This window comes from Melitaea cinxia, chromosome 30, assembly GCF_905220565.1.
Source record: "Melitaea cinxia chromosome 30, ilMelCinx1.1, whole genome shotgun sequence".
Lineage (NCBI taxonomy): Eukaryota > Metazoa > Arthropoda > Insecta > Lepidoptera > Nymphalidae > Melitaea > Melitaea cinxia.
The window spans coordinates 463843-488069 of NC_059423.1; the positions used below are offsets into that span (position 1 = coordinate 463843).

At 34.5% G+C, this 24227-nt stretch overlaps 1 long non-coding RNA gene across 2 annotated transcripts; it reads right to left on the reverse strand.

Annotated features, from left to right (window-relative positions):
* On the reverse strand, positions 1 to 23797 carry LOC123668295. 2 transcript variants are annotated; one of them, XR_006745555.1, is made up of 4 exons: positions 23787 to 23797; positions 6512 to 6516; positions 3410 to 3470; positions 1 to 209 (listed from the first exon to the last, which is right to left on the reverse strand). It is a non-coding gene; the product is annotated as an uncharacterized LOC123668295 (long non-coding RNA). The 2 variants fall into 2 exon arrangements; XR_006745554.1 differs by lacking the exons at positions 6512 to 6516; positions 23787 to 23797 and having other exon boundaries at positions 3410 to 3492.
* Positions 23798 to 24227: the final 430 nt, after the last annotated feature.

Genomic DNA, 24227 nt, shown 5'->3' on the forward strand with positions numbered 1-24227 from the left:
TGTTAACCCTTTTTATTCTTTCATTTACAGGTTGTACTTTTTATCTATAAGTACTTTTAACTTTCTGCATGTGTTTTTTTCCCAATTCTTTTCTATTTGGTGTTCTTTTAATTTCAGGTTACTTTTAATTCGTACCTTTATGATTTTGTGTTTGTACTTTGTCTGTGCGTTGTGATTGACCATACGATTTGTGTCTCTGACGTCAGCACCTGAAATTGAGTAAAAATACCATTTAGATATTTATTTATGACACACGATTAAAAATTAAAAATATAATTTATTAAATAATTAACATAATTTTAACTACAAATGTATTGAAAATTTTTATTAAAGGAAAAAGCTTTCAGAAGAAATCGAAAAAAAAACTGTCTCCTGACTTCGTTGACAGTTCAAAATTTTACTACAGAGAATTATAAGTATTCATTATCATATACATATCAGTTACATTAATGATTAGAATATAAATTATTACATTTTACGTTCAATATGAACACTTTTGATTCTACGTAATAGCGAAAGTCCCGTAAAATCAAATAGTAAATTGGAATGATTAAAGCCTTAGCTGAGCAATTTGCTTTCTTCAAGCACACCAGATGCAATAATTGCCGCCATTTTTGTTACATTTTAAACCGAATTTAAAAATGAAGATGGATCTCAATTTGACTGTATTTTTTATGTGACATATTATTAAACTGTACAACTAGACCATCTACATAAGAGATCGCTCATTAGCGATAAGACCGTCTTTTGTCCTTATCTCTTATTTGTTTTTGTAATTTTTCTCTACATTAAGAATCAGTGGTAGCTTCAAATAAGCTATAAATAATTAATTAGCATAGCCATAATTAACAATTGATTGTCATTCATAACTACTTTAAAAGCTATTTTTTGGATGTATTCACAAATACGCAATTAAGATTGTTTACCTCAATTAAATATTTTGAAAAAATATAAGTATAATAAATAAAAACTTCCCTTAAAATAAAAATAAAAACCTAACTTTTTCTAATTACGTTACACATAAAGAAGACAACCGTAAAATAAAAAAAAAAACCGTTAAAAATAACCGGAAGTTACTTCTGAATCGACACCCTTATTGTTAAAAAAAATATTGATTGTGGCATCTCAAAATATTTTATTGTTATCTCAAAGCGAAAACATTTAAAATGAAACCATTACAATAGCTACTTAGGGAGATTCTTTTAAAAGAAATTGTTATTTTTGTCTTGTATTGTGTTTTATGTATATTCACACGTTTTTTTTTTATTTTACGTATTAAAATTATATTTGTTAGTATTCAATTTTTTTTATCTACATAAATAAAAATTAATTACCGAATTGTGTTTACGCGCTTACATTACGAGTGATTGCAGAAAGTTTGATAAAAAAATGTACTGTAATACGAATCGTATAGTAAAACAAAAAAAAAAGACTATATTCATCCAAAAAATATAGCACAGTATAATAATTTATATTTGAATAAATCATAATTTTATACCGTTTTATAAACCAATATTAACTTTTCTAATTTAATAATTAGTTACGTAAGTCAAAGGACAATAATTCTAAAATAATATATTTTTTAAGATTTGTATAAAATCGTATTTCCGGTTTACAAAAAAACCGTAAAAAACAACAATTTAAAGCGGTAAAAGTACGAAAAACAAGAGTGTACAACAAAACGAGCTACATGGATCCAAAATCAGGTGTATCCGATGCGAAAAAATTATAAAAAAAAGCGTGAGAATCGCGAACAGATGTCTGCCTTATAATGGCGCGCTAAAAATCGACAAAATTATGCGTTTTTTTTTTTTTTATAACATTCACAGATAATTTGTAATAAATTGATTTATTTTATAGCGTAATGTGTGGATTTTATGACTCTAGGTATATATTTGTGTTACTTTTGAAACGTTATATGTTGTGTTTGCTCGCAAACGAAAAAAAAAAAACCGACATTAACTGACATCGACGAGTAAGTCCGCGAGTAGATTGCATCGTAGATAGTCGAAAAAATTGTCAATAAAATACGCATTATAAAACAAAGTCGCTTCCCGCTGTCTTTATGCTTAGATCTTTAAAACCACGCAACGGATTTTGATGCAGTTTTCTTTACTAAACAGAATTATTCCAGAGGAAGGTTTGTATGTATAATACATGCATAATATAGTAGAGGATTGCTGATAGTTTTTCCAACCGTGCGAAGTCGGGGCGGGTCGCTAGTTGAGCATAAATATTAACTACTCCTAGATCTCGATTAAATTTAAAGAAAAAGTTGTGAGGTAACTAACACACATAAAAAATATAGTCGAATTAAGAACCTCGTCTTTTCAATAAGTCGTTTAAAAATCATAATTATATTTAGAACTTGCTGCCCGGACAGACTTTGTTCTGTCATGTTAATAGTAAAAATTAAAATATATTTTTTTAGCATCAAAACCTTCCGTGTGCCTTAAGGAACATAAAAAAATTAGCCGAATCTTTCGAGCCATTCTCGAGTTACGCGCTTAGTAACATTCATTTTTATTTACATATAAAAATATCTAGATATATCTAAATACAAAATCTTTTAAGTAATGGCCGACAATAACCCAGGTCAATAAATAAGCACTATGAACCCTCTCCTGACTATTGATGTTAGGTCTAAAGTTTAAGCACTAAAAATAACCAGGTGGGGTGTCTACCGGCCGTCTAGACTGGGGTGTAGGGGGGCAAGTGGGCGATGGGGGATGTCTAGACAGCTGATCTACTGGAATTTTAAATTGTCACTTGGTTTTGGGTTATTACAAAATCTTATATGTATGTAACTAGTATTATTATTAGAGTAGAACTTTAGCAGATGTAATTCTGGAATTTACATAAATTTATATTATCATCCTAGCTGTGCTTACGACTTCGTCAGCGTGGAATGGTGACTTTACATGTCCAACGTGATTCTTTAAATTACCATAACTTTTTTATTCATGTACCGATTGACATGAAACAGACACTCAATGTTACCTAAGCTTACCACAATACATTAGTAAAAACCACATCTAAATCAGATAATCCGTTTCTGAGATTAGCATGTATAGACAAACAGACAAAAATTCTGACAATCGTTGCGCTGATAAAGGTCCCAATAATATTTATTGTCATATGTCTTAATTGTACAAACGGCGACCCGTTACCTTTTTTATTATATGTATTGATTAAATAAAATTTTCTTCATTTAAGTAACCCTTGAAAGCAAATTTTAATCGTTCTTAGAATTATCAAGTAACTCAACAGTCAACCTTTAAAAATAATGATATTGAATAGTTGTAAATGAATTACGTTTTCAAGCATATTTTTAGCTTTTATTTCAACGAATGATTTTTTTATGAAAAACTTGTACAATTAAGTAAAAGATGTAACATAAACATTGTACCTGTAAATGTGTCACCTTTGTCATGTCAGCAATGCTTCGTTTTTTTATTACAGGAATGCACCTGAAATTAAGTAAACAAACTAATTAAAAATAAAACTCAAAAAAATTAATTAAGTTTTAATAAGATTTAGCATAAATATGTTTATATTAAAGACGAGCGTGATTTTAATTTGTAAAATTACTATTGAAAAGCTCTTTAGAAGTCTAATTGATTACTGAAATTTTTTAATTGAATTTTGTATGTATTTGTTCAAAATACTGTATGTAATTTATGTTCGCTTATTTTTTATCTTTGATTTGATAATTGTGTTGCTAGCAAACGAAAAAAAACCGACGTCAATGAGATCGACTAGTAATACAACGTAAGTAGACAAACAAAATTAACAAACGCACTAGTCGCCACTACGATTTTCGAGGGTTCCCCCCGATTTCTTTAGGATTCCATCATCAGATCCTGGTTTCCTTATCATAGTACCACCCTTGCGATACCTCCTTTCCAACGAAAAAAAAGAACTATCAAAATCGGTTCATAAACGACGAAGTTATCTCCGAACATACATAAATAAATAATTGTGTTTGCTCGCAAACGAAAAAAAAACCGACTTCAATTACATCGACAAGTAATACAACGTAGATCGACGAAAAAATAGTCAAGTAACTACGCGTTATCAAAGATTACTTAAAAAGTGGTTATCAGATCTCGATAAAATTTATATGTGACCACATGATAAACATCAGCTTTCGATTAAATCAAAAATTATCAAAATCGGTACACCCAGTAAAAAGTTACTGCGGATTTTCGAGAGTTTCCCTCGATTTCTTTGGGATCCCATCATCAGATCCTAGTTTTCTTATCATGGTATCAATCTCGGGATATCCTCTTTCCAACAAAAAAAGAATTATCAAAATCGTTACATCTAGTAGAAAGTTATGCGGTATAATACAACGTAGGTCGACAAAAAAAAGCGTCAAGTAAAAACGCATTATTAGATATAACTCGAAAAGTAGTTGTTAGATCACAAATAAATTTAAATGGGACCAATTGGCACACACCACCTTTCGATTAAAACAAAATTTGTCCAAATCGGTCCACCCGGTCAAAAGTTCTGATGTAACATACATAAAAAAAAGAAATACAGTCGAATTGAGAACCTCCTCCTTTTTTGGAAGTCGGTTAAAAAAAGTTAACAAACGCACTAGTCATCACTACGATTTTCGAAGGTTCCCCTCGATTTCTCTAGGATTCCATCATCAGATCCTGATTTCCTTATCATGGTATATTACCCTTGGGATATCTCCTTTTAAACAAAAAAGTATTATCAAAAACGGTTCATAAACGATAAAGTTATCCCCGAACATACATAAATAAAAAAAATATATGTATACTGATACGCTCGAATTGAGCAACCTCCTCCTTTTTTTAAATCGGTTAAAAAGTATTAGATCCTGAGTGTGTCTGATAATTCAAAAGACAAAGACAAACTTCCAGACAACGAATAAACAACTGCACGGCCCGTACAAATATTTGTAATAAGCGGGGATCGAAACCGCGACCAACGCAACGACAATTGTTCTGATTGCTTTGAACGTTAAGGTGACAGAATCGAGCAAGAAGTACAGTCATTTAATGTTTAAAATATGTATTAAATTTGATTATTTACAGCCTTACGATTTTTTAAAATATTTTTTTCGAATAAACTATAATAAGAAACTAAACTATACGTTTCCCTAATAAGTTAATACATAAATACACACTTTCGACCAATCGTATTTCAGAACAGTCGGTTAAAAAACTAGAATAATGGATGCAGCGTAAACAACATTCAAACAGAGGGTTACGCTTCAGCCTGTTATATCCCACTACTGAGCATAGGCCTCTTTCCCCATGTGGAGAAGGATCAGAGCTTAATCCACCACGCTGCTCCAATGCGGGTTGGCGGATATATTCCCTACTATGAATAACGATCGCTATCAGGTGTACATGATAACAACCGGGACCGACGGCTTAACGTGCTCTCCGAGGCACGGTGGGGAGACCCACAAGGATTGCACAAACACCCAGACCACGGCAAACAACTGTATGGCCAATATAAATGTTTGTCATGTGCGGGGATCGAACCCGCAACCGCCAGCAGCCAAACAGAGGGTAGAGAGACAAAAATATTAAAAGCAGTTTTTTGAAGTGAAACTCGATGAAACGAAAATGCGTCACGACAAACAAAGAAACGCATAAATGGATAGAAGAGAATGAGATACAATACACTATTGCTCAAAACGCGTAAGCGACGCGTTTTGCATGGCGCTTACGACCTTTTACACGAGACCATCGTTGTCGATAGAACAAATCATAACGACCTACCTTCCTACGACTTTTCAGAAGTTTCATTTCTGCCGTGTGTGAATTACACACACATAACTGAGGTAGGGCACAGCAGGAATTTCCTGCTCAAAATATGGAGCAGCCCGACTGGGGTAGTACCTCAACATTACAGAAGACCACAGCTAAATAATACTGTTTTCAAGCAGTATTGTGTCCCTGTTGTTGAGTAAGGTGACCAGAGCTCCTGGGGGTGGGGATTGGGTCGGCAAGGCGCTTGCGATGCCTCTGGTGTTGCAGGCGTCTATAAGCTACGGCAATCGCTTACCATCAGGTGAGCCGTACGCTTGTTTGCCGACCTAGTGACATAAAAAAAAAAACCATTTTTGTCTTGTATTGCTTTCATGATTTTTTTCGAATCATTTTTTGACCTAAAAATCCATCATTTACAAACTGCAGCCAACCATTACAAAGTCATTGAACGACTACTAACTTACCATTGTGATGTCATTGTGAGCGTAGCCATTGTAATGCAATGGAAGGGCATATGAGCATGGGATGAGGGGGGTAGTGGCTACTGTCTCTTAATCATTACGAAGTCACTTTATGTCACTTATTACGAAATCACTTTTGTTGAGTATGTTTACCACAACGGCTTAAGTCATGTATCACAGGTGTTTGATATATCTATCTGACTTATAACTGCTCATAATAAAAAATAAAAGGTAAAAAGGTAAGGTAAAGGTAAAGTTAAAGGGTATGGTATTATGAATACCAAACTCCACTTTATCTGTCGGATTCTATTTGCAACCTGTGAGTCTAATATCTAGAATAGTGGTCTCTATTTAGTTTATTAGTTTAAGCGTAACATGCTCTAGAACATTGTTTTATCTCCCACTGATAAAGATTATCAGCAACTTATTATTATCGTATTAGATAGAGTCAAAGAAACCTAACTCTTAGACTAACTTAACTCTACAGTATCTTCAAAAGCGCCGTTTAATCATCATTACATCATTACAGCCTATACAGTCCACTGCTGGACATAGGCCTCCACAAGTTCACGCCAAAAATAACGTGAACTCATGTGTTTTGCCCATAGTCACCACGCTGGGCAGGCGGGTTGGTGACCGCAGTACTGGCTTTGTCGCACCGAAGACGCTGCTGCCCGTCTTCGGCCTGTGTATTTCAAAGCCAGCAGTTGGATGGTTATCCCGCCATCGGTCGGCTTCTCAAGTTCCAAGGTGGTTGTGGAACCTTGTTATCCCTTAGTCGCCTCTTACGACACCCACGGGAAGAGAGGGGGTGGCTAAATTCTTTAGTGCCGTAGCCACACAGCACAGCACAGCCGTTTAATCGTTATCGTCAAATTATAATTTTTGACACCAACAATTGTTTTAATATTACAAATAATAACGTGACAAACTCATTATAAACTTATTCCCAAGTCGATTAAATCGTTCGTCTACAGTGCGTATCGCTCCTTATTTCCCCGCCGGTAGACCGCTGGCAGACATTTTTTGAGTTGCGTTCAACCGGTTACTAGGCGAGCAGCAAGTTATAGGAGTTTGCGGTATCTTTTTTTAAGAGTGTTTAAGTTACTGATAAAGCTATCCGACGTCTAAAGTTATCTAACAGATAAAGCTTATGATATTTAATTTTCTTTTTAAGCTTTCACTATTAAAACTTTTATTCATACGGGATTTAATGCTATTGTCATTTTGAAACTCCCGACATTTTGACGACACAGACGCTATTGTCATTTGCAGACGCTTTGCTCACGGGCGACGCATTATTTCATTCTGGGCGTTTGTGCTTGTGTATTGTGTGCGTTTCCAAACCCTCGACACAGTATTAAATCCTAGAGGGGACCGTTGTGTGTAGGTCGTATAATTTTTTTATTTACCTGTAACGATTTCTTTTTAAGGACCCCTTTTCTCTGGTTGCCTATTAACTGACTTAACGGTATCGAATTTATGTTATATTTTTATTTTTCGTCAAGTATTAAAACTTAATAAAATTGTAAAATTACCGAATACGTCTCTCCGGTCAGCTACGACTGAGGAAGGGCATAGCAGGAAATATCCTGCCCGGCCTGGAGCAGCCCGACTGGGGAAGTACCTCGACCTTACAGAAGATCACAGCTAAATAATACTGCTCTCAAAAATTGTTTTATTCCTGTGTGAGTGGGGTGGAGAGCTGTTCGTAGGTTCAGCAACGCGGTTGTGATGCTTTTGGTTTTGCATGCGTCTATAAGCTAACATCAGGTGAGCTGACGCTTATTTGGCGACCTAGCTGTACATTTTTTTTACAATTAATCGCTATCATCTTATACTTTACGCGTCGCCGCGTCGAGTTAAGAGTTCCGCTCTTTCCAAGTCGCTTAAGATCGTTTGTCGTCTTAAGGCAGTGGCTTCGATTCCAGACTCGAATTATTATGTACATACATTTTATACATACAATATACTGTAGCCATAGCTTATTGTATTTATTTATATTTTCCATGTCATATCATTTTTAAATTTTATATATAATATTCTCGTGTCACAATATTAGTTACGATACTCCTCAGAAACGGCTGAACCGATTTTTATGAAATTTTGTGTGCATATCAGGTAGGTCTGAAAAACGACCAACATTTATTTTTTATACCCCTAAATCATAAGGGGGGGGGGGATTAAGGAGGTTAATAACATATATGGCAAAACAACGTTTGCGGGGTCAGCTAGTGTCAAATAATATTTATATTATGTATGTAGGCATGTCTCGTACAGTAATAGGCACGTATATTTAGCGCTGACCTTCAAATTTACTTCAAAATTTTATAAATATAGGTATTCAATGAGAACTAAATATTTAACTAAACTTTTCTTTTAATTTAATAATATTTTTCCCCTTAACTCTTCGAACCTCTGCAGTTTAAAAAAAAATCTTACTAACTAAATCAAACACATTTTTATTCAAGTACCCTCAAAAGAAATTTTTAACCGTAATTTCAAAAAGTATGATGTAGTATTTAATAATTTAATAATAGGTAATAGTTAATGTGAAACTACCACCAATTTCGAAAGCGTACATAGATTCTGTTGAGAAGAATCAGCAAGTAACTCAACAGAATCTTTTCAAAGCCGTCAGTCAACACATTACTCAACCATTATCACGATCACAATTCAGCCTGTAATCCCACGACTGGGCATAGGTCTCTTTCTCCACGTAGAAGGATCCGAGCTTAATCCACCAAGCTGCTATACTGCGGGTTGGCGGATATATACTCAATGATTATAAATTCAGTTATAAGTCCTGCCAACGCGCCAAGCCAGTATTATTAAGCCCACACGTATTTTCCTGTACATTTGGCTATAATTTTTAATATGTTATAAATGGAATGTTACTTGTAATTATACCAATCAGACATACAACTGTTTAATATTGGATAATCGTTTTATTGTGTGTTAGCAATCGTTATTTAAATAATAGCCGTGGCTCGCAAATGGAAAAGAAACACAACTTCAATTGACATCGAGTAGTAATACAACGTGGGTAGTCAAAATATTTAAATATAAATTTTTAAACTTTACTGTCTTAACTACGAAATAGAAAAAACTAGTTTTTCGTATATAGAGCTTTTACATATTTATAGAACTTAGTAGACTTCTGAGGGGACACACGTGCAAAAAATTTTTACCTCCTTTTCTGAATCAGTAAAAACAAATAATATATTGTATTGTATCGTATTTTTTTCTTATTTTTTAAGAGTGAAATAAATTAAACGAACGCAGGAGAAGTCGCATGATAGGTATAGTTACAAAAGACCATAAGAGATCATGCTAGGATATTATAGAAAGAGATAAAGCATAGCGCTGTCTCTGTCGCTCTATCTTTTTTTCTCTTTTAAGGCCGTTAGCACATTCACGAACGTCAGGACCTCAACGTAACAGGATGTGAGACAGACGCCCTGACAGACATACGTTTATATCATTTTATGATGACGCTAGTCATAAAAATCATAAATATGATATATTTGGAATCGAACCCCACTATTGTAATATAATTTTATACAGAATATACACATATCTTATATAACGAGATGAGCTAACAGACGCTGTCCTATCTTACAAACTGACAAACGCGCGAAGATAGAACAATCGAACATTTTGTTTAATTTACAATTTTTTGTAATTTTTTTTTTATTTTTCGTTCTGTAAGAAACTTTTATTAAATGATCAGCCTTTGAACTAAACCAAATATTACTATCAATTGTCAGTGTTTATGGTTTACGTAACTAATTATTTAAATTATGAATTTAATTTCTGTTGAGCAAAATCAGAAAGAAACTCAACAGTTATTTTAAAAAAAACTGTCAGAACTCCTCCAGTTCTGTCAGTAATCCTGTATGTAAGCCAAAAGTAACAAATACAAATTTAACATAAAATTAGTAGCATATGACTTAAATTTAACTAGTAATAAGTTGCCTGTGATCACGGCATCTACAACATTGTCGATATATCGGAAGTTACATAATTATACTCGTAGTAACGTCTCGTATACCGGAAGTAAAAGCTCTATATACGAAAAACTAGTTTTTTCTATTCCGTAGGTAAGACAGTTAAGTTTAAAAATTTAGATTTAAAAATATTGAGTTCCAAGTTTAGGATTTGAACTAAATGAATGATTTTATAATAATGATATAGGTTTCGTGATTTATTTTAAAATTGTTATCGTAGAAGAAATGAAATGGCGCCTAAATTAAAAAAAAAAAAAAAAAAAACTGTAAAGTTAACTGCTAAGTTAACAGTATCCGTGGACGTTTGATGATTGCAAACATTTCAACATGTCATCAGTTCTATTAGTAAAGCAATCAATCGAGTGGTCCATGCGGTTCTTTACGCAATATCCTGTATAAATCGACGCGAGTTTTTGTCAAGATTTCTACTTCCGTTTATTAATGAGCGTTGTATACTTACTTCCTTTCGTAAGTGAGCTTTTTTAACGGTATTTTATTGAACTAGAAGCGTTGTATGGCTTTCATTATTATCATTACATCCTATACATTCCACTGCTGGACATAGGCCTCCACAAGTTTACGCCAAAAATAACGTGAACTCATGTGTTTTGCCCATAGTCACCACGCTGGGCAGGCGGGTTGGTGACCGCAGTACTGGCTTTGTCGCATCGAAGACGCTGCTGCCCGTCTTCGGCCTGTGTATTTCAAAGCCAGCAGTTGGATGGTTATCCCGCCATCGGTCGGCTTCTTAAGTTCCAAGGTGGTTGTGGAACTTGGTACAACTGGTTCCAAGGTACTTATTATACATTCTATATTAAAATAAAGTTTGAATACCTTCTCTGTTTCAAGATCGATCATCTTAAGTTAGATCCGATTTGGAAATTCTTTCTGCGTTAGACAATAAATAGGAGGATAATTATAGGTTTTAAAACCATTCGTCTCGATAGAGGGTCAATAGAGAATTTTTGAGGTAGAATTTTTTTTTTAATTCTTTATTACAGCCATGCAGCCTTAAAGACTAAGTCGGCTCCGACCGCGTTAGAATATTAGTTTTAAAAGATAATTATAATCTTAAGGTTTTGACATCACGTAAGTCTTTTTGGGGATTTTCACATTTTGATACTATTAGTTAGAAAATTAAAAGATGCCTTACCTCATAATTCATTTTGACTGGTGCTTGTCTTACGGTTTCATTTAAAGAGCGAAATCTGGCGAATAGTGTTTAAGTTATTCCTAGTAGGTAATGATATTGTAAATTCCCAGTATTGTTATGTGGCATCCACCAACTCTCATTGGAGCAGCGTGGTGGATTAAATTGTGATCATTCTTCTACATGGGGAAAGAGGCCTATATCTAGCAGTAGGTACTACAAGCTGAAGCGTTATGATATTCGAAGTCATTTCCTTTTTTGTTTTGATAACAAACACCATTATTACAGCTAATCAGAGTCAGAGTTAAAAGTGCTTTTGAAGCGTACTTCAATAAAAGGAGTTTTGATTTAATGTGATTATTACATTGCGCTATTTTCACCCGCAGTAGGTTAAAAACTTACACGCCATGTGTTAAAAAAAGCTTAAAATTGCGAGCTTTCGCTACGATCGATTTTATTGGTATTTTTTTCTATAACTATTGATTTTTTTTCAAACCCCATTGTTCGATTTAGGGTTGCAGAAGGGGTGGTGTAATGAAAGGGGCTAATTTTGGGGACAAAAAGGATTTTTTTTTCGTCGACTATTTATAAAAAGTGCATCTGTCGTTTTTCGCTAAAAGTATTTTTATTTGAAAAGTTAAAAAAATGGTTAAGCGCTAGCCGACTTTTTGTGAACGATATTGTTTAGTTACACTGTGACATTTACAATGGTATTACATTTACATTTATAATGGTATACGGTATAAAACAAAGTCGCCTCTCGCTATCTGTCCCTATGTATGCTTAGATCCTCAAAACTACGCAACGGATTTTGATGCGGTTTTCTTTAGTAAATAGAGTGATTCCAGAAGAAGGTTTATATGTATAATACGTGCATAATATAGTAGAGTAGCACTGATAGTTTTTGCAACTGTACGACGCCGGGGCGGGTCGCTAGCTGATGATGATTTTTTTTTAAATCTATTACACCTACAGAACAACCCATTTGAATTTATTGAAGTTAAACTTCTTTAGGCGTATGAGAGGTAAAATTTTTACGGATCAAACGCGTCACGGCGTCACGAGTCACGAATTTTTAAACGATTAATTTGTTTTTTTTTTTTTTTTCAATTAGTTTGCCAAAGAAGTTTCACTTCTGACATGTGTACTTTGTACGCACGCATTTTTTTTATTATAATAATTAAAATGGTTTACACCAGTTACATTAATTGTTTATAAAGAAATAGAAAAAAAAATTCAAGGAACGCAGTTACGAGTCGACCACCTTATATATTGATCATCAGATTTATTGATAGCGTAGCTGGAAATAACTGAAGTAGGGCACAGCAGGAATTTCCTGCTCAAAATATGGAGCAGCCCGACTGGTGTAGTACCTCGACCAAACAGAAGATCACAGCAAAATAATACTGTTTTCAAACAGTATTGTGTTCCTGTTGGTGAGTAAGGTGACCAGAGCTCCTGGGGGATTGGGGATTGGGTCGGCAACGCGCTTGTAATACTTCTGGTGTTGCAGGCGTCTATAGCCTACGGTAATTTCTTACCATCAGGTGAGCCGTACGCTTGTTTACCGGCCTAGTGATTAAAAAAAAACTTGCGCATAATTTGAAGACTGGGGAAAGTACCTCAACCTTGTAATAGATCACAGCTATATAGCATCTCATCATCATCATCACTCAAGTATTGTTGTGTTCCTGTGACGAGTACGATAGGAACCCCTGACAAAACTCTTCTATAGAAAAAGGGCACCGTGGAGAGATTCATAAGCAAATACACCAAAGACCAATAATAAATATTTGTTTAAATACGTGTATCCATCCCGAGCGGGTTTAAAACCTGCAACCGCCATTGTTTAACTGCTCGCTTACTCGTACCACTATCCCAGAGAGCTTGTCTACTTTTATATTTAGTTTTATTTATCATTAGCTCTATATAAGCTAGTAATATAGGCTGTAATACATAACGATGTCATTCAGGTCTGTTACATGAATTATAAACATTAACGGTTTAACAGAGAACAACATCGATGTGTATATATATATATATATATATATATATATATAGCCTAAGTTACTCCTTATGACATCAGCTATTTGTCAGTGAAATTCCGTCAAAATCGAATCAGCCGTTACAGAGATTAGCCGGAACAAACAGACTGACAGACAGACAAAATTTTTATAAAATGTTATTTTGGTATATGTACCGTGTATACATCCATATGTATTTAGTAAAAAGTGGTTATTTTAATATTACAAACAGACACTCCAATTTTATTTATTTATATAAATGTGTAACAGCTCAACTCTATGCTATAGTATATATAGTTGCCATGTCAACTATATAAATATAGACCATGTCCCATATATGTATGAATGTATGTATACATAATGTATTATGTATGTACAATAGCATTGTGATGATACGTGACGTACATACAGTCATTACTTTACCAATTAGGATTATGTTGTGGTCGATTTTATATATAGGTGATTTGTTAAAACGTCTGTTTTAAGATGTGTGTCAAAATTGATCAATACTTTTTTTAGTATTAACTTATTATTTGATAACTATAATGTAATACAATAACAAAAGGCTTAATTTTATCATGTTTCTTTAAGCCTAATGCTGATGATAAAATTATCTGACATATAACGGTATCCAAAGGATAAAATTGTATGGCATATCTTAATTTTTAACATCATACTTAACTTTGTTCAAATATAATATCATATAATATAATTGTGTTTGCAGGCAAACGAAGAAAAACCGACTTCAATTATATCGACAAGTAATACAACGTAGGTAGACGAAAAAATAGTCAAGTAAATACGCATTATCAAAGATTACTCCAAAAGTTGTAATCAGATCTCGATAAAATTTAAATTTGACCACATGATAAACATCGACTTTCGATTAAATTAAAAATCATCAAAATCGGTACACCCAGTAAAAAGTTATGCGGATTTTTGAGAGTTTTCCTCGATTCATCTGGGATCCCATCATCAGATCCTGGTTTCCTTATCATAGTACCAAACTAGGAATATCTCCTTTCCAACAAAAAAAGAATTATCAAAATCGGTTCATAAACAACGGAGTTATCCCCGAACATACATGAAAAAAAAATATATATACGGTCGAATTGAGTAAGCTCCTCCTTTTTTGAAGTCGGTTAAAAAAATACAAAACAACAAAATACAATAAAAATGTAGTAAGCAATGATGAGCTTTCAGATTTGAATAAAAATTATTTTCGTTCACTGAAAATTACAAGTACCTAAGTAATCCCTTGTAAATCCCTTTTCTTATTACTATATTACTATATTTCTTCATTACTTATACTTTTATTTATTGGATATCGTTAAATGTAAGATAGAGTAGAGCTATATCTGCAAGATTCTTGGTAAATTATCTAATACAAAAGAAATTTGACCAGACTGACTATCCCGCACGTTTTTCATAACGCTATATGTCAATGACCCGGTCATTTGTCTAAATGGCTAGCGTTGCCACGTTGTCGGCAACACGTATTGTCCGAGGTCAAGAGGTCGAGGTCACGGTAGTGGATCATGGACCTATTGTCTCACTACCATTATTTTCTGACTTTGTATAAATCCTATTAATATCACTGTATTTACTCGCAAACGGAAAAAGCCGACTTTAATTTTCAATTTAAGTAATACAACGTAGGTAATAAAAAATAAAATAAAATACGCATTGTTAAAGATAACTGAAAAGTACTGTTCTAGTAATTTAAATGAGAATATAAGACAAGCGCCAGTTTTCGATGAAAAGAATCATCAAAATCGGTACACCCAGTTAAGCACATAAAAATAGGTACAGTAAAATAAATACTTTTAAAGTTTGTATTAAAAATAATATTGATTTATTTTAAGCTTAAGCTAAATTAATCTGTGCAGGATTACATAGATGGTACAGATGAGTGGACTGTATTTATGGCTGTATTTCATGCAAGATATTACCATTTTATATTAAGACACAGTTTATTTTTAAATTGTTCCGATTAAGTTATTTATTTATGTATTTAGTAAAAAAAATATTACTATTTACAATGTTGCGCACACGTATAATTTAAATATGTGTTATTTAATTCCATTATTAATATTTTTAAACTGTAGAATTAATCTAATAAGTATTTAGTTGGTAAATAAATAAACAAGTTTTAGGCTTTCGTGCCAGACATGACTGAACAGATTAACTGTTGAGTTTCTTGGTGCTTCCCAATAGAATTTATATTACGATTTAAATGTAGCATGTGTGTTATGTGTTAATATGTTAAATATAAGATATTACTGAACAATAAATCTGAAGTTTTTGTTTTATTTCATTACATACAATCACGATGACATTTGATCAGACTACTGGTGCTTTAAATTTTGTTGAGTAAAGCAATAAACTCAACAGTTCTATTTAACCGACTTCAAAAAGGTGTAGGTTCTTAATTCGGTTTGTATTTTCTTGTGTATGTCCACCGACTACCCTGAGATTTTTGATTCGATTAACGTAATTGCCATTTGGTAACATAAAAATTTGATTCCGAAGTTGTACTTTATGAGCATTTTTGTTAACTTGGGCGATATAGTTTTTATGTAATTTTAATTTTACCTCATAACTTTTTCCTGGGTGTACCGATTTTGATAATTCTCTTTTTAATCGAAAGTAAGTTCTTGTCGTGTAGTACCGTTTACATTTTATCGAGATCTGACAAGTATTTTTCGAGTTATCTCAAATCATCTACCAACATTGTGTTACTTGTCGATCTAATTGAAGTTTTTTCTTTTTTCTTTTGCGAGCAAACAGTTATTTATGAAGTAATGACGAATACAATTATTTGACGTGTCTGATCACATTATTTTGATACACAAATTCAATTACATACAAAATAAATACAAATTCAACATCCCAAGTAGATACATGTTTATACATGTCTAAAAACTTGACACACTCAAGTTCTAATTTAATTTGTAATACAATTTTAGGTATTTACTAAAAAAAATAATTCTATAGTTCCCATAAAGGCTCCCATTATTGGTTGTACCGGAGACTTATCGGAAAAGTGCGACAAACACTGTCACACAAGATGTAATATTAGATAGACTAGCTGTGCCCCGCGGATTCACGTACGTTAAGTGGCTCCCTCGGTAATAGGGCTATCCAACACAAGAATAATTTTTCAATTCGAACCAGTACTTCCTGAGATTCATCATCATCATCATCATCATCATCATTTTAGCCTATTGCAGTCCACTGTTGGACATAGGCCTCCACAAGTTCGCGTCAAAAATGGCGTGAACTCATGTGTGTTGCCCATAGTCACCACGCTGGGCAGGCGGGTTGGTGACCGCAGGGCTGGCTTTGTCGCACCGAAGACGCAGCTGCCCGTCTTCGGCCTGTGTACTTCAAAGCCAGTAGTGAGATTAGAGCGTTTAAATAAATTAACAAACAAACTTTTCAGCTGTATAATATTAGTATATATAGGGGCCGACGTAGTGTGGGTGTGCCTTTCAGTCTCAGTCGATAAAGCGTGTAGGTCATGGGTTCGTGATTCCGTTAAGGCAATTGTCAATTGATTTTATACAGATCAAATAAACGCGATAAATGTATTCAAAACATTTTTCCATCACCATGGTAACAAACAAGCTTACGGTCTGTCTTATCAGACATACCTGAACATCGTAAGCGGTTACCGTAGCCTGCGACACCAGAACTCACCTGCCGACCTCACTCACCACAAGAACACGACACTACTTGAAAGCAGTGTTATTTAGCGTGTGGTGTCGGCCGAGTAGAATAGCACCATCCCCTTTCTTCCCGTGGGGGTCGTAAAAGGTGACCGAGGGATAAACCTGGCTCAAAATCATCAGGGAATCCTGGAGAAAGAAAACTTCATTTGAAACCGGAAATGGGGTCTCCATCAAGCATTCGTGGCATAGCTCTAAAATGCGAAAGACTCCTGCAGCTGAACTGGCTCAACACGTATTGACTCGTCGTTCCTCTGAGCCTAGCCGGTGAGGTCGATAGGGTGGCGCAGAGTTTAGGCAACTCTGCGTTTTTCTGAAGAGTATCCTAGGCGACACAGTGTCTGACACTGTCTAAATCGTCTGCAATAGATGGACTAAGGCCAATGATGATGATGATCTGTAAGGTCGAGGCACTTCCCCAGTCGGGCTGCTCTAGATTTCAAGTAAGATCTTTCCTACTGTACCCCCTTTTTTTACGTGGGGAAAATCCATCATGGGTCCCCTCCAGCGCGGGCGTGTCAGAGGGCTATGTCAGACTCCTACTGACTAAAAACCACCACGTGTTAGCAGTCATCCGCCTGGGTGGGGCGAGATGGGGTCGCGCTAGCATTCCTACTGTACCCTACCTTAACTAAGCGTTACTTTATTTGTGGCTTAAGGAATTGTGGGTCTCACCATCGTGTCAGTAACACAGCAATGTATGCCTCGGTTCCGCCCTATGGAAAAAGTTCTCGTACTGATTTACGAGAGGCTAAGAGACACTTATAGATCTAATAACTTACTTTTAGTATTTGATCCCTATTTGTCCATATTTTATGACATTTATTTCATAGGATGGTAACTCTTGGTAGAGGATATAATTATGAAAATTGTGTTGTTAAAAACTCAACTTGAGAATGACTGGACCTATTCTAATCAATTTTTTAAAGTTTTCTAAGGGCCGGTTTCACCAGTTTTTGGAACAAGTTTATCTTGCAAATAAGTTACGAATACATTTTAACAGCAGGAGGTAGAATAGTCCATCAGGATCTATGTCTCCTCAATTAATAAACTAAAAATTTTTGTTTCACCTTTACAAATAGAAATATCTCATAAATGTAGTGGAATTGAATAGTAATAATTGTGTTTGCTCGCAAACGAATACAACCGACTTCAATTACATCGACAAGTAATACAACGTAAGTAGACGAAACAAATTAACAAACGCACTAGTCGTCACTACGATTTTCGCAGATTCCCCACGATTTCTCTGCGATACCATCTCACTATCTCCTATACTCAACCTGGTTTCTTTATCATGATAGAACCCTTGGGATATCCCCTTGCTAACAAAAAAATAATCAGCAAAATCGGTTTCTAAGACAAAGTTATCCGCAAACACACATAAAACTATATATACGGCTGAATCAAGAAACCTCCTCCTATTTCGAAGTCGGTTGAAAAAAGGATAATATATCAAGAACTTTTATCCATCGGAAAATATCGTTATTCATAGATCAGCGGTACAACAGGGCCTAATACTTTGAAGTTGGTTCTAACGGAGTGAAAAATTAAGAAAATTGAGCAGCTGAAAATCTTTTGAGAACGTAGGTAAATTTTAAGGAAAGAATCAGAATTCTCGCGTTTGACAGTCCTCAAAGACAGAACAAAGTCTGTCGGCTCAACTGGCTAATGTATAAATAAATAAATATTCTACAACATACACACACGACACAGACGCCGCGTTGGCGTAACGGTCACAGCTATGGATTATGCCTGTTGCGCTGGCGGTTGCGGGTTCGATCCCCGCACATGACAAACATTTGTATTGGCCATACAGGTGTTTGCCGTGGTCTGGGTGTTTGTGCAGTCCTTGTAAGTCTCAACACCGTGCCTCGGAGAGCACGTTAAGCCGTCGGTCCCGGTTGTTATCATGCACACCTGTTAGCGATCGTTGCTCATAGTAGAAAATATATCCGCCAACCCGCATTGGAGCAGCGTGGTGGATTAAGCTCTGATCCTTCTCCTACATGGGGAAAGAGGCCTATGCCCAGTAGTGGGATATTACAGGCTGAAACGTAACACACACGGTCGTCTGTTACTTAATGCTCGTGTTATACGAGTACTTTCTTTCATCACTACATAATTATAGAAAAAAGTCGCTTCCCGCTGTCTGTATGCTTAGATCTTTAAAACTGCGCAACGGATTTTGATGGGATTTTCTTTAGTAAATAGAGTGATTCTAAAGGAAGGTTTATAAGTATGATACACCCATAATATCCTAGAGGAACACTGATAGTTTTTGTAACCGTGCAAAGCCGGAGCTGGTCGCTAGTATATTTTTATGCGACGTGTGACGTGTTTGAAATAGTAACTGTCACGTTTTTTGTCGTAAGGCAATTTATCTTATTAACTTTCTACGATTTAATGATTCTGTACTATATATTACAAGAATTATTCATTACTAGCCGTGCCCCGCTGTTCTATACGCGTTAATCTGAGGAAAAATATAGCCTATAGTCTTCCTCGGTAACTAGGCTATACAACACGAAAATATTTTTTCGATTCGAATTTGTGGTTCCGGAGATTAAAGCGTTTAACAAACATAAACTTTTTAGATTTTTGAACAACTAAATTTTTTAAGAAGAAAACTTTTACCTTTTTAATACTTTTAAAATATTAGTAACAAATAAATATTTCCTACTCCACCGACGAATACATTTGAAACTTCTTTGTAAAAGATTATTATTTTAAACAGGTACAACTTCAAATTATTTTTAGGAATTAAATCAATTCAAATATTCTGTAGAATCATTAGGAAATTTTAATTAAGAAGCCTATAAACAATAAGTGAGGTAGAGTCGGCAACGTGCTTGCGATGCTTCTGGTGTTGCAGACGTCTACAAGCTACGGTAATGACTTACCATCGGATCATGAGCCGTACACTTTTTTGTCGACCAAGTTATATAAAAAAAGGCTATCACTATACTAATATAATTACAAATAAAATATGTCGACTTACGTAAAAACAGATCTCGAAACACTCACAAATAACAAAAAATAATTAGAACTTCAAAAACACAAAATGTAGATTCAAAAAATACTAATTTAACACTGTAATATCACTGGTTATTTTGACATATTATTATTTTTAACAACACGTAAAGATTTACGATATTTCTTTGTAAAACACAACACGACCTCCCCTCTCAACGGCTTGACGCGAACTGATAAAAAATAAGTATCTCAGTTACTAAATCAACAATTTTGTGTTTTGTTTTCATAGGAATATATACTCTATGTCTAATAACATAGGGTTCATTTTTATTTAATATGAAGTTGATGTATTTGTCTATTTTTTTTTTAGAATCAAGGTTAAGGGCTTAGCAAAAATGTTTTATTGTTATTGTTTTTTCAATTTATATTTCTAAATTATTGCTATGTAGACTATAAATACATAATAATGTAATTTTTAATTGAATCTTTAGATCGATTAGGTTTTTTATGAGTCAAAGTTAAGGGTTAAAAAAAGTTTCATTTGTACATACTTTTTTAAATTTTTTTTTTCTTTTTAATGTAAAAACTAAAAAGTAAATATTTAATATAAAGATGTAATTTTTTTATGTTAAAATATCGATTACATTTTTTTAATACGTCTAACTTAGTGCATTAATTAAAAAAAAAAATTAGCATTTTAGGTTTTAATTATTGTTCTTTGTATTAATATTATAAAGTTAAAAAGTTGTAGCTTCAAATAAAAAAAAAATCTTTTTTGTTGAATAGTCCAATTTCCCAAGGAAGGCTATAGACCACATAATATTTTAGAACCTCTGTTTTTCTAAAATTAACACGGGTCAAACCGCGGGGCACATCTAGTGATGATAATAAAATAGAAAAATTTAAAAACAAGTACGATAAAAACTTGTCTATAGGCTATATTACATACATGTAGATATATATAAAATATATATAAGTAGGTTTTGGCTGGCTTCAGTGCAACTTATGCAGTGTCAATGACCTGAGGGTACAGTCTGCAAATGAACCTTATTTTTAAGGAAAAATACTATTTTCTCAAACAAGACTTGTCGGGTGGTTTTGTCTGTCTTTTGAATGTTTTTTAAATTGGTTTATATTATGAATAATATATTTTTTATTTGGATATCTTATATATAAAATTCTGGTGTAACAATGTTAGTTAACATACTTCTCCGAAGCGGCTGGACAGATTATGAAATTTTGTTTGCGTATCGGGTAGGTCTCAGAATTGGAACATCTATTCTTCATACCCCTAAGTTATAGGGGGGGGGGGGGGTTACGGGAGTTAAAAACATATGTGGCAAAACAACGTTTGCGGGGCAGCTAGTAGATATATATATATATATATATATATTTAAATAAGATTAGAGAAAATATACGTTTTTTTTAAAAAAAATTATAATTAGTCAATCGAAATTTTAATATATTTAAACTTTGATTGACAATTACATTTCATAAATAATTCAATAATTAAAAATATTTCTCTCATGTAAAAGGAATTTAAGATACAATGTAACAATGCCATACAACCATTGATTCCAACAATCTTTTATACACAGAAAGCCAATCAACATTATAAGAGAAAAACAAAAATGTAAAGAAAATAACTAAATCTCCCAAACGACAATGCTGACGCTACCCCCGCAGACTCATCCCCGTCTGGACGTCGAACCCGCGACCCTCCGGACTGCAATTTGCAGTCGAGACAACCGGCTTCGCGTTTCATCCCTTAAAGACAGATACACACTGTAGCAACTGAACGCAACTATATCATAATTTTTATATCACTATGGTGACAAACAAGCGTTCAGCCCACCTGATGGTCGGTGTGATATAGCTGAACTCGTGCGAAAAGATTTAGTGTATATACAAATATTTCATTCTGGTCCGGTGTAGTTGTCTTGTAGTCCATGTAATGTGTTCCGGTCTGCGGATCGCGGGGGGTTATACGCGATCAGTTTTCAGAGTTTGTATCAGAGTCATACTTTTATATTTATACTAGGTCCTGCCCGCGACTTCGTCCACGTGGAATAGTTACTTTGGGCTAACGCTAACCTCAAACTGCACTTATACTGTTTACGCAGCGCACGCAGCGGAAGCTCCCAAAAGGAAAAAAGCCGATTTTGAAACATTCTTCATCGGTGCTCCTCTCCTATTGGTCTTAGCGTGATTATATATAGCCTACATATACTCGTAGCCTGCCTCGATAAATGGGCTATCTAACACTGAAAGAATTTTTCAGATCGGACCAGTAGTTCCTGAGATTAGCGCGTTCAAGCAAACAAACAAACTCTTCTGCTTTATACTATTAGTATAGATTGATTGATATTTATATACCTATAAGCTACATTTTTAAGGAATCGAAAGATTACGTTGCAATCTATACAAATAAATAAAATTAGAATGTCAGTTTGTAATAAAAAAAAAAAACAGACACTAACAGTTTTCGAACAAACAAAATATCAAATCTCTCATAATAATATAAATTAGTAGACAATAGAAATAAAATAAGCAACTATAAATTGCTTACAAATTGCTCGCTTATTGCTAACCTATGTCACGACTATCGTGACTCTACAAGGACGGTAGCCAAGTATATAAATCTCGACGAGGTCTGTCAGACAGCTGCAATAACCTACCCGCTACCTACACACAGCTAACGCACGCGGGAATCGAACATTGATCCATTACGCTAGACGGTCGTCGACCCGTGTCGTTAATTGTGAGGATATCAGACACAGCATTTCGAGATGTTATCAAGATGTTTTTAATTCAAAGAAGAATCACAAATGCAATAAAAATAAAAATCAAAAAAATTTCTTTAATGTCGGTTTCAAAACCACTTTTGACACTTTTACTTTTTTTTAATTATATTCCGATTCATCCTTTAACATCCCACTGCTGGGCCTCTGTCTCCATATAGAAGGGCTGGAGATTAATCCACCACCGGATTGGTTGATAAAATATAGTAATCGTCGCCTTTAAAGTTAAATGATGACGGGAGTTAAAGGTTTAATGACAGGAAAGAGAGACGACTTCCGTTCGCCTCGCCCGATAACACTTTTCGTAACGATCTCGTCACGCATTCACCAGCTTACTGCCCAAATCAAGCGTGCCTAAAGAAGTTTTACTTCAGAAAGTAATAAACTCAACAGTACCTGACTCAACAAGCAACAACTATAAACTCAGTCAAATGTCCCACGTGAACGACAACGGTTCACATCTTTGTCATTCATCATACCATTAGGTTCTGCCTGCAACTTCATTCTTATGGAAATTTTGATGTAATCCCATATGTTCTACTATCCTATAGGAACCATCAAAAACTATACTATTGTGTTGGATACTAAACGACTAATCTTAGTTTCAAGGAAAAAAAAATTTGGGATGCCCTTTCGACTTCCGTTTTTCAACTAACTATTATTTGAGTATCTTTAAATCAAGAGTGAATCTTAGGCTGCATCTTCACTTACCATCAGGTGTGAATGCAGTCAAGCGTTAGTCTATATATTTAAAAAAAAATGATTAAATGTAGTCTCTTTAATATTTAAGTATTAGAGAATTAACTGATGCCTAAACCTGCCTTTTTTTTACGTGGGGAAAATCCATCATGAATACCCTCCGGCGTGAACTGACTAAAAAACCACCACGTGTGAGCAGTCGTCCGCCTGGGAGGGCGAGATGGGGGTCGCACTAGCATTCGCCACCTAAACTACGCCTGATTCCTAGCCTAACACAACGCAAAAATCATTACTAACTCTTGCTTTGTGAACAACATAAACACGGAATTCCACGGAACCCTTTATTCGAGATATTGCATTCCATTTCCCTCCACTTAGGAGAAGGATTGGAAATTTATCCACGCTGTTGGAACAGTGTGGATAAATTTCCAATCCTTCTCCTTCTCCTTCTTCTGCAGTGGACTGCAGGTTGGCAGATATGTACCATACTAGAGTAACGATCGCTATCACGTATTTATGATAACAACCAAGACCGGCGGCCTCCGAGATACGATGGGGAGAAACACAAGGAAAGACATCCAAACCGGAAAGAAATATTTGTACAAATACAAATATC